Below are 12,274 nucleotides of genomic sequence, written 5' to 3'. Positions count from 1 at the left end.
TATGATCAGGCAGAAGCATAGTAAGGCACAGCACTGATGAATTGGGAATGAACGTAACAAGCAAGAGTACACATACAGTGTGGATATCATAGAGTCATTAAGGTTGGAAAAGACCTTCAAGATCATCTGGTCCAACCACCCCCCTCCCACCAATGTCACCACTAAACCATGTCCCCAAGCACCACGTCCAACCTCTCCTTGAACACCCCCAGGGACGGTGACGCCACCACCTCCCTGGGCAACCCGTCCCAATGCCCGACTGCTCTTTCTGAGAAGAAATGTCTCCTCATTTCCAACCTCAACCTCCCCTGGTGCAACTCCAGGCCATTCCCTCTAGTCCTATCACTAGTTACCTGTGAGAAGAGGCCGACCCCCAGCTCCCCACACCTTCCTTTCAGGTAGCTGTAGAGAGCAATGAGGTCTGCCCTGAGCCTCCTCTTCCCCAGACTAAACAACCCCAGTTCCCTCAGCCACTCCTCATAAGAAATGAAACCCACCCTTCCTTAATTTATTTTAAACTTGCTTCATTTTAAGTAAACTGTTACCCTCATTTACCTGACTATGGGCTCTGCTCAGATTCCCAGTACCTTACCCAAGCAGCATCAGCTATGGGGAGGATTTGGGGATCAGCACAGCTGAGAGCCGAACTGGGATGGATTAGTTCAAACATCAATAACAACAACCACAAAGCTGACCGTAACTGTACCTTGTGGTACCAGCACTTAAGGAGAGTTCTTCATGGGCTGCTTAGCATTTCTCAGCCAGAGTAAGTTAGTCCAGAAACCTCCTAACCTTTTTTAGATAAAGCACTTTCATTAAAGGAGCTATATTTATTTATTTTTTCCTCTTCGCCCATAGAAAATAAAACATTTCGTTCCCCAAACTGGAATTGTTCCTTTCCAAATTATGCTAGTGTAAGTATTATGGATGAGGTACTGTTATGCTGTACTTCACTACAGATTGGATTTGGTAGGGATTTACCTTTCCTTTGGGATCCAGGCAAGTGCTTCCGAGATTTCTCACCAGCCTTGTTGGTATCGTGACAAACCCTGTCCTCCCTGAGAGCTTACCAGAGACAAGTACCAACAAACAGAACCCAAGCTAACATGTCTTTGGGGTTAGCTCGTGCTATGTTAACAAGAATGTTTTATTTTTTCAAGTTCTCTTGTGAGGAAGTTTTTATTTCAATGAGAAATATTAAAAAGAATTTGGTCAAAGTGCTGTTTTCAGCTTTTGTGGAAAAAACTGCAAGAAACCTGATATTTTGATCAGTTCTACTAACTGTGTCAGTGCTGTGCTCGGTATGTTACCAGATCTTCATAGGGCTAATGAACAGATACTAATTTCCTTCAATCCAGATGATCTCTCATCTAATCACGGGAAGGGTGCGAGCTAACCAGGAAGGCAAACATATGGCAACCTGGCATGCTTGGGCTATGCTAGCATCTCTTGCTCTAGATTTCTCTTTTTTTTTTTTTGGTCTCGTTATATATGCCGTTACTTTTTCAACTGTCCGTGGGCAGCTCTTGTGAAGGGCAGCAGAGTAAAGTTAGGGAGGAACGTGAAGAAAAGGGTGCTCACGTTTGGTGTTCTTGCTACCTTAGTGCTAGCGGCTAGCCAACTAAATCGCTGTTATGTGCTAAGAAAATGGAATCATAACCCTGAGACTAGGTGCTATTTTTGAGGACTTAATTCATCCACTCTACCTTTAGGGTTCTCAGAGTTAGTTATCTAAACCTGAGCTCATCACTTTGGGGCCCCTTTATAATCCAAGGAGAGAGGTGTGTGCCTGTGAGGGCAACTCATACAGGTCTAAAACAGGCCAGATGAACAACTCCATGGCGCCGCCTGTTTCTTTTTGTGAAGTTAGATCAAGATACGGAGCTGAACTTAGGTGAAAAGAGCTCTTTTCCCAGAAACTCTAATCTGTGCCAGAAGCTTGGGCTCAAATTTCTGGTGGTGCATCTGGTCTCTGACAAGAAGACATTTGCTAACCCTTCTTCAGAAGCATCAGATCTTTTCCCGAGTCTGAGAGCATCAGAAAGGAGGTTAGGACTAAAACCTCTGAAAAGTTGGAAAAACCTGTTTACTCCTGGAAGTAGGAAAGAACCCTGCATTTCTTAATGACATTTCTGGTAATGTTTTCGTGTTGTCCCGAACCTGAGTCGATTCAGACATCCATTTACCAATTATCAGCGTAGAGTAGCACTAAATTGAGTGTAACAGTCACAATCAGACGAACTGCTGTTTCTTCTTTACACATAGCCTTTCTGCATTATTCAGTTGTGCTTTGAGAGGCTGTATCTTAACTGCCCGCTGTAATTCATGTGAGTCTGCATGTTCCAGGTTTTCAAAGGCCCTGGGCTGATGCACAGTGTCAGAGTTGGGGAGGTTCATTTCACGTTGCTGCTATTTATGACAGTACAGCTTATGTTCAAAGATCTTCTGACAACTTTGAAATCATCTGACTGTGGCTGCTTCTTTGTGTTTCGTGATTCTGCCTTCAAAGTTATTTTGCTTATCTTCACTGAGCTATCAACATCTCCTCCTTCTGGAAACCATGCTGCATTGGCTTACTGTATTGTGTTTAATCGAGTGATGGGGGCATAAGCTGAGACATTATAATTTTGTGGTTCAATAACAGAGAGCTCGTTATAGGAGTCTGTCATATTGCCCTAAAGGCAGCTGTAGTACGTTGGTGACTGTAATTCCTGTTCCTGGGTCTGCATCTGTTGCCACTGAAGACAAAGACCAAACTTTATGGATTCATTTTGTATAATTTGGGATTGGTTTAACCTTTTCCAAACAAAGAACCAGAGCTTCTAAGAAAGAGCAGACAGAAGAGGAGGAGGGGAGCAATGTGTTAGAGTTTAAACACATGTGCAAGGAAAAACAGATGGGGACAAAAAGCCCAAGCAAGCCCCTGGGGGTAGGAGGGCAGCCAGCTCTTCTGTGGAGCCTGTTTTATAGCGGCTGTGTTTGGTGAGTGAATTCTATGTGGAAGGTGCTATAGGATCAATGGGGCACTGTTACCTTTTGTGTTTATTTTAATCATAATGGAAATTATTAGACCTGAGACAGCCATGCCATGACTTCACTGCGTGTGCCCTTTCCAACGGCTGGCCTGCGCTTTTTGACATCTCTGATTTCCTGTGGCGTTGACAAAGAATGTGGCCCATATTTACAGGGATGTGAATAACAACACCCAGCTCAATGCTCTTTCTGGTGTTCTTCCATGACATGGTGCTGAAGGTCTTGGTGAAAAAAAGTGTGCCAGTTCTCGTGAGGTAGCCCCTGTGCAGTGCTTTAGCTCTTGGTGTAGCATGAGAAGAAGTAAAGGACTTGGAGGTCCCAAGTCTTCCCATCACATAAACTTAGAACAAATAAAAGACTAGTGACAGATTCATCGGCCAACAGTTCAAAAATCACTTCTAGCTAGTATGAAGCACTACCTGTTGTCACCTTAGCACTTTCTTTTCAGGACATTTGGGCACCTACAGCTCAGCTGTGTTTTTTCATTGTTGCTATAAAACTGAACACAGTCCTTTCCTGCTCTCAGCTGCCATATGATGTTGGTTATTATACAGTTGTTGTCTATCCAGCTATTTGTCTTGCACTGAAAATTACTGCCAGGTGTCCTGTTGTTTCAGCCATGTTTGCTTCTTGTAAGGTCATTGCCTGTCTGGTCTGCTTATGTTCTGTAGCAAACAGCAGCAATTGCCCTTGACATGACAGTGCTGTAAGTCTACTCTCTGAATTTTGAGGCACATCCCAAGTTCCTCATCACAATGATGTGGTTCAAATCGGGAGGGTAATTTAACCCTCTAAGAATGACTCTGAAGAAGCAAAGGGTTTATGATGTTACCTATTTGTACCATTAGAGCTGCTGTTCAAAACACACCATGGTTAAAAATGTGTAATTGTAACAGAGATTTTCATGTAACATATTCCACGTCACAAGATTAACATCCTCTGCTTCCATGTGGGCTTCCTTTTTGCAAGTCAAGATTTGTGCAAGGTGACTAAATATTTTTATGGCCCTTTCACAGATGGAGGAGCAAAGGCAGAGGACAGGTAAATGACTTGCTGTAGAGTATACAAGGGATCGGTGGCTGTGGTGAAAGCAGAGCTGAATTTTCAGAGGTTCCTCTCCGAGCTCAGACTGGCGAATTCCCCCTGCTTCCACCCCAGGCCATTAGTATTCTCCTGCTGTGGTCTGCCGTCATATGAGCACGCTACTCTGAGGATAGGCTTCTAATTAAATTGTTTACAGATGGGTGATTTGCTGGACTACCCACATGGTGTCTTACTAAAACTGCCTGTCCCGAGGGTGGAGGGTGTAAGAGGAGAGATTTCAACTGCCTGGATCGGCTGTGGTGGGCACGTCATGGGGCTTTTAGGTTCATCACAGGGAAATTTACCCTGCCTCTCAGCCTGTACACTCAACTTCAGATTGGCAGAAGCAACACAAACAACTCAGATGTTGGTTCTTGCAATCTGTGTTGATGCTGTTCAGAACAACTCCTTTTTCTTCGTCTGGACTGTCTGTCATATGAATTTTCTACGCACTGTAAAGGCATGCTGCTGCTATGGGATGTTGGCAATTGTAGCAGACCAATGTTTCACGGGTGAACGTTCTTGAATAATGTTCATTTATTTCGTTATTTGTTAGCAGCTTTAGAGCAAAGGTTGTGAGAAATCAGCAAGGACCAGTCATATCTTTCCTTCTTGGCTGGGAAGGATCTTGACAATAGATACATGTACCAATTGGGTGAAATTCTATATTATGCAACTCCTTTCAGAGATTGCTAGGTTTATCTTAGTATTATGATTTGTCCTGTTGACTACCACAGTACTTCTGATAGCCCTAAGCAAGGACCTGAGTTGCCGTGCAGGTGCATGATGTGGGAGAAGATATGGTGATTAATCCCATGTGATCCCTAGGGAAAATATTTTTATTACTCTGCAGTTTTCACTAGTGGAGTTGCTAAAAGTTTCAGTGCTCTTAAAAAAGTTGATTTAATTTTGCAGATTTAATATTTGTTGTTGTTATGCTTAACATGAATAACAAATTGAAAACATTTGGCTTTCTCCAATTTGGTGAAAAAGTTTGTATGAAAGCTTTCCCAATTGCCAACCACCACCACTGTTTTAGACAGCATCCATTAACCTGTCTGCTCCTGCTTTCTGGTCAGTTTTAAACCCTTCTTGCAATGTTAAGATCCTGCTGTTACACTGGTTAATTAACAGAAATCCAAACTTCTGGCCAGCTCATTGCATGATGTTTTAACTGATGCAAACCTTTTACTCTTCAGCTAACATTTGTACAAGCAGAAGGAAATTGGAGCAGCATGGTTAGCCTACAAGGAGCAGATTTTTAGCTATTGGGTAGCAAATTCCATCCTTACGTTGATTTTTGTGTAGGTAAAGTACTTCTGGTATACTGCAAACCTATTTTTTTTTTCCAGGTTATTTCTATTAAATGCACCATACAGCTTAATTCTGCTACAGCTCTCCCTGAGCAGGATTATGAATTCCTGTATGCTGGAATAGTATCTTTTGAAAACCTACCTCGGATATATTTTAAGGGCCTTACAGAATAGTGAAGCAGTCGGGTATTAATTAGCAGGGATGCTTTTTAAAGGATTTTGAAGATTATAAAAACAACAACTAACTGAAAACTAATATTCGCCCCAGTGCTCCTTCCTGAAATTTAACTGGGACATCTGATGGAAGTGTGGAAGCAGCCCAAGAGCCTTAATTTACCTTCTCCATTTCAGATGTGAGTGGGAATCAGCAGAGGAGAGCTTTCAGGTAAAGATGATGGTTGGGAACCTGATGGACAGATTTTGATGTTTTGATGTGCCCTTTCTACAGTCCAGACATGTCTCTGATCAGTCTTTGCAGGATCCCAGGCTCTGGGGAACGATTCCACCTTGCAGTGAACAGTCCTTGCTGCCCCACTGGAGATCAAATACAGAATATGATGTTCGCAGGGAGTTAAGGTGAGCCTGGGAAGGCAGCACGTTCCTCATCCTCTATTTCTGCCAGCTGCAGGAGGGCACAGTTTAGGACAGGTGGTGGGGTTGGAGGATTTGATCTCCATGGGGATCTCACAGTTTATTTGGGAGAGAGGAGTCTCTGTTCTTCCCCGTAATGCCTATGTAGGATCTTGTACCTGGATCAGCGTCTGGTCAGGACAATCAGGAAGAGCTAGAACACAATCCAGTGTGTGATGTATAACTACAATTTGTATTCCATTTAGATCTCAAATGCAGTAATATTGTGTGTTTGCATCAAAATGATACAAATCCGCACATTTTCCCAGCCACAAAAATGTCAGCACAGTTATTAGCTCCTATGATTAACATTTATGTTTTTGGTTTAAAAAAATTTAAGAAAACCCTTAATTAAAATAGGTATAGGTGGCTGGGTTGTGTCTTGTGCTTTTTGCAGAACACCACATGTAGAAAAATTCAGATTTATGAAGCCAAGAAGGGTGAGCAGCACCAAACAATCAGAAAGAAATAGCCCAATACACCTACCCACAATGTTTAACAACCTTTTTGTTGCCGTGTGCATATATTCATCCCATGCTGCTCGTCAACCCACAAGACCACAGTCATCCAACGTCTCATTACCACCCAGGTGCCCAGGCAGGGGGTATTCTGTCCCAGGAAAGGTGTGGTGCTCTGCATTACGACCTCAACTGTGCTGACTTCCCCTTATGAATTCCTCCGTCTTTCACTAAAGCAGTTAACTTTGGGAAATCTGCTGAGTGCCAGTAGTTTTCCATTCATTTTGCTGGTCTGCTCAAGGGAAGAGTGGCAAGAAGGGGGAAACACCCTTAAAAATGTGCTTGTATATCCTGTTTTCTAATTTCTTGCTTCTTAGAAGTTTGACTTTTTCATAGTCCGGTATTTGGGGAAGACGTGATACTGGGTGGTAATTTAAAGTTGGAGCTCCTTATGATGGAATAATGCAGCTTCAGTTTTTGATCTAACTGATGACAGGCAGGAAAGCATTTGTGCACAACAACCCAGCAGGGTTAAGATTAAACATCGTCCTACCCAGTCCTTGGGCTGTCCCTTCTGCCCAGCTCACGTTGCTGTGCTTGGCAGCCTCTGGTTTGGATTTCATGCAGTCAGAGGAGACTGCATTTGGTAACCAAAGCCAAAACAAATTGCCAAATGGACCAGAGAGTAAAGTGTAGGTATTGATGACATGTTTTACAACAGCCATGTTGTCACCTACCCCTTTTCTCCCCTAATCAGAAGTACCCCGTGATGGTCAGTACGGGTTTAATTTCATCACAGAAATTCACCATGTGGCAGTGTTTGGACACCAGTGCAATGCCAGTGGTCCACCTGCTCCTGGTAGATGGGTGTTAGCATCCCCAGGGCTGTGTGAATTAAAATAAACTAGCAGCCAGCACTTGTTTGTTAGTTATGGAAAGGCAATTAATTTACTAATTGGAAAGGGGACGCATAAATATGACTGGCATGAGTAGGAAATACCTGAGGAAGCTGACAATTCATCTCTACAATGTTGTTCCTCAGAATTTCTAATTAGAGATAGCAATTGGATCCTTTTAATTTTCTTCCACATGCACTCCAAGCAGCACGAAACTAATTAACTTTCTTATTGCATCTATACATTACTTTATGTACAGAGCATAGTGATAGAAGACAGTTCTATTTGAGTTCTTGCCTTTTGGCCTTTAATAGAAAATCAAATATTTGCTGTTTATTAGACTATTAGAGAGTATGTAGGAACACTAATTTTTATCTTTTTTTTTTAATTTAATTTATTTTTTATATATTTTTTTTTCTACCAGAAAGGAAATCCTAGACTTTTATAGTTCTAGAAATGTTTTTGTACAGCGCTTGTGATTTCTTACCAATTATATTAACCCTGATAAGAACACACATTAATTAAGTTTAGATGAAGGAAACTTCTTCACAGTTAATCTTTGAAACCCAACTGCTGTTCTGTACATAAAGCTCTCCTTGGCTAGGAGTAGGTATTTAACTAGGATTTTGTTTTGGGGGAAGGAAACATGCAAGTTTAAGTCTGAGCACTGTGCACACGCGTACAAAGGGTGAGCTTTAAGAAAATTTAACCGCTTTGATACACCTTGGGATGATTAATATATTTAACTTTTCTCTGCCTGGCTGTCTTCTCTTTAGATGGGACTTATTTCTCAGGGAAATTTTGAGTAGGTGGAACCAACCCTCACTGGGATGCAGAATGATGTTAATTAGTGTGACTGTAGTGAGCACAGGCATTGCCCTCATTAAGTTCCCAAGAATTTATTTTGTTGGAGTATTTTCCCCTTTCTCCTGGCCAGTAAGTAGTCGTGTATCACAGTTATCTCTGTTTCAGAATGCTGGTTACTGGGGGAATGCTGAATCTCCGCTGTTGCTTCCTAACAGTTTAACTCATCCTCTGGCTAGTGCTGCTAGATGGATTTGAAGAGGTCCTTTGTCACCTCCCTAAAGCTGCTGAATTTCAGGGATAATTGAACAATTTCTGCTTGGCTATGTCCTCCTGGTGAACTTGGAGAGAAAACGTAGGCTGCATTACGTGGATTGACTTAGCAGTATTGAGAGCCGTGATTTTTTTTTTTCCCCTAAGATACCAAGAGAGTTACAAGAGGTAGCAAAAGCTCTTTGAAGCTGGAATGGATTCAACATCGAGGAAACAACCTTGGAAGTGACATCTCAGGAAGCTGAACCTGATGGCTTACTTGTTTGTATTTATTGCTGTCCTCTAACCTGTGGGGTGATGAGAAGGAAACTTTCATACTGTACGTACACTATACTGCAATACTTTCTGCAAAGCACGACTTGTGCACGCACAGCATCGCTCTGTGGTGCATGTTTTGTGCTACTGAACACTGCTTGATTAGCCAGAGGGAGCTCTTTGTCTAACATACATGCTTTTTCAGCCTGGCTTTTTCTTATCGTTAAACAGTAATTTTAATATCACCAGCCTGTCACAACTATTCTTTTCCAAACATGTTTTAAAATGACATTTAAAGATTTGGAACAGGTTTTCTGTATACAAAACTGATTTTTGCTGAGTCTGCTGGTCTGATCTCTGGGAAAAGTTTGGTCACGCTGGTAGGAGGATCTTTGTGCTTCCCTTTTGACAAATTCATTGGGAAAACTACTGTTTGCTAGCTTCATGTGTGGGCATGCTTTTCAGACCCAAAGGGCAGCTTTCTTAGGTGGGGGCTCCAGGTCTGTCACCAGTCTTGCTTACAGAGGAGGTATCCAGATAGGAAGGTGCTATCAGGAATCAGGGCATGGTAAAGCTGTGCTCTGTTTACAGGACCCCAACCTCTCTTGTAAACCTTGGCTTATGCTCGAAATGAAGAAATATTAATGAGTCAGCTTTAGGTGCTGAAGAAAACCCTGAAAACAAGACCTGTGAAGGCAAATAACTCACTACCTGTTTGAAAAAAATATATATATCTTTTTAGTATCTGATGTTGGTAGAGCTGTATGTAAGTGGTGTTTTCTGGGGAGAAGCATGCTTGCTCATGGGATGCTTTGCTCCATAACGGCCTGATCCAAAGCTCTTGCTGTCCTTGGGATGATACCCGAAGACTTCAGCAGTCTGATCCCAAGTATTTCCTGCTAGACAGTTACAGCTTCATACAAGAAGGTTTGCAGTACTTGCAGGTTTCAGATCTTTGCATAGGTGTCAAGAGCACAACCTGTGACTCTTTTCCTTTCTGGTCAAGCCTTTTGCTGTTTTGTGCCTGAATATATCAGCACCTCCATGGTATTTGATATGATATTATGATAGATATCAACACGACAGAGACAAAACAGCCAGCCTAACTGCCCCAACCCTCAAAATCCACTTTGGTCAACTAGAGCAAGAGTGAAATGTCTCAGGCGTGTGTGATAGCTTTGTATCTGCATCTCTTACAGCAAGCTGGTAACTTGAACCACAAATATGAAGATACAGCTGTGTGACTCCACCATTGCCAAGAGTCTTCTTTCTAGGTGAACAATTTGTTCTGGGCAGGACAAAATATTATTTCCATGTTTGTATTTCAAAAAAAAATATATTCAGGGTGAAAAGTATGTTTAGTTTAAACACTCAAAAAAGCTATTCAATTTAAAAATAACGAAGTAAAATACTTTGGAGCCCTTGAAAACTACCTAATTTTCCTCCACAAAATGATTCAAATAAACTCATGAAAACTGTTAGATCCCCAAACTGAGCTTTCTTTTGCCCACCTCCAGGCCTCTGCTCCCGCACAGCGTTGCAGGGGACAGTTTCAGACTGGCAGAGCTCCAGCTTGAAGGGGAGATGCTGCACCTCAGCTGTGCAAATCAAAACCATAGCCTGAAATATTTCTTCTAAACAACCTGGAAAGGCTTTGCCCTTTCCTGTCCCTCAGGTGACTTTCACAGGGTCTGCTTTCTAGATGCTCCTTAGGAACATCAATCAGTTTGGTCTGTAAGGGAGCACAGATGAAAACAACATTTCCTTCCTTATCTGCAGTCAAAGATGCTCCAACTGGCAGCTGCTGCTGAAATCACTTCTAATCTTGTCTTGCAGAAATGCTCTGCCAGGTAACATGCACTGGCTTTCATTTCTCCCCGTTACGGACACAGCTGCCAGGATCTGGGGCTGGTTCCAGTGGGCAAGCTGGCAGCAGCCCTAGGAAGCTCAGCTATAGGAGAAGCTGTGACAATGTTCATTGCAGCTGCACCCGTGGATCGTGTGTATAGGCACAGATTTACAGGGGACAGGTTAAGAAGGATACAGCCCAATGGGATCAGCACCAGATGCTGATGCACACTCGCCCAAGCCCATGATAAGGACAGAGTTATGAAGGTGCACAGCCCACCCGCCTGTATTGTGGTGCACCTGTGGAAAGGTCAGGGGGGTTCCCAGCACCGCTACCATTATCTTCTGGCCTTGGAAAGTGACTGCTCCACAGCCCAAGATTTAATCTTTCTAAAATTCTCAGGCTTGGGACCTCTGCTATTTAAAAATCCCTGGCTGAAAATTTCCTGACAGGTAAATCTTTTCAGGCCAGTCTGTGAGTCTGCTAATTCTTTTGTCCATTGTGTAAATAATAACGAATTTTGGGGGAAACTTTTACAATGTGGTTGTTGAGAGATACAAGCCAAGTGCCTGGGGTGGAAGTCTCCGAGCTGCCCCAGAGGCTGACTCTGCTGGTTTAGTGTAAAACAATTAAAATTACATGGGGGTTTATTTGGTATCTGGCTTAGATACCGAAGCTTATGTGGCTACAATGTAAGCATCTAAAAGTGAAGCAGATATTTGAGCTCACATAGCTGATGTAGGCAAAACAATCAGTGGAGGTTTTTTGCAGCAAATTAAATAATTCTTTGGACTGTTGATGGACTCTGTTGATGGTTTTTTTATCATCTAAACTGGGCACTTGGACACCTGGCTTCCACCTATAGATCTATAGGTATTCACTTATATATATATGTTCCTTTAATTGGGACCTGAATCCTACCATAAATGAATAGAAAGAGAACCCGGGGACTGATAGAAACAGCCTTTCTCAGCCTAAATAAGAAAAGATTGAAGAGAAGTAGTGCTAGTCTTCAAAAACACAGAGGAGTGCTACCAAGAATAACAGTTTTCAGCTCTCTGGGGAATACGACGAGAAAAGATGGATTTTAGTTGCAACAAGGAGGATTTAAGATTGACATTGTGAAAAACTTGATAATGAAACGCTGAATAGATTTACTGGGAAGGATGTAGAGCTGACAACATTGGAGGTATTTGTCAGCAAGTTATAGACAAATATTTGCTGGAGATGGGAGAGAGGATTGGCTGCAATTCCTTCCAGTTCAGTGATAGAAATGCGAGGTCACTTCACTGTTGTAGTATAACTGAAAGGCAATATATAAAACACTACACAAATCATGGCTGCATTTAGACAGACAGTTTCTCACCCTGGGACTGGGGATGTCATCAGGTTGGGATAGTCCCTGTTTGTAGCTTGCTGACCATGCTTTTGTTTTCCTAAAGATGCTGCTATAACAACAAACAAGATACAGCTTTCTGGAACAGTGCAAAAGCAGTTCAGTTTCCAAAGACTTAAGCTACTTATAAAACTAAGTGTAAACCACCTATAAAGACGTGGCATGAACGTTTCTGCTAGCACTTTTGCTGTTGCAAGGAATCCCGTTCGCCATTTTGAGGGTGTAGGCCACCTTGTCATGCAGGAGACGCTTCTGAAGTTGCAGGAGTCCTATCGAAACCCGTG

This window comes from Anser anser (genome assembly GCF_964211835.1).
Source record: "Anser anser genome assembly, chromosome: 2".
Taxonomy (NCBI): domain Eukaryota; kingdom Metazoa; phylum Chordata; class Aves; order Anseriformes; family Anatidae; genus Anser; species Anser anser.
The sequence above is the reverse complement of the archived record's forward strand: the minus strand, read 5'-3'. Positions refer to the sequence as shown.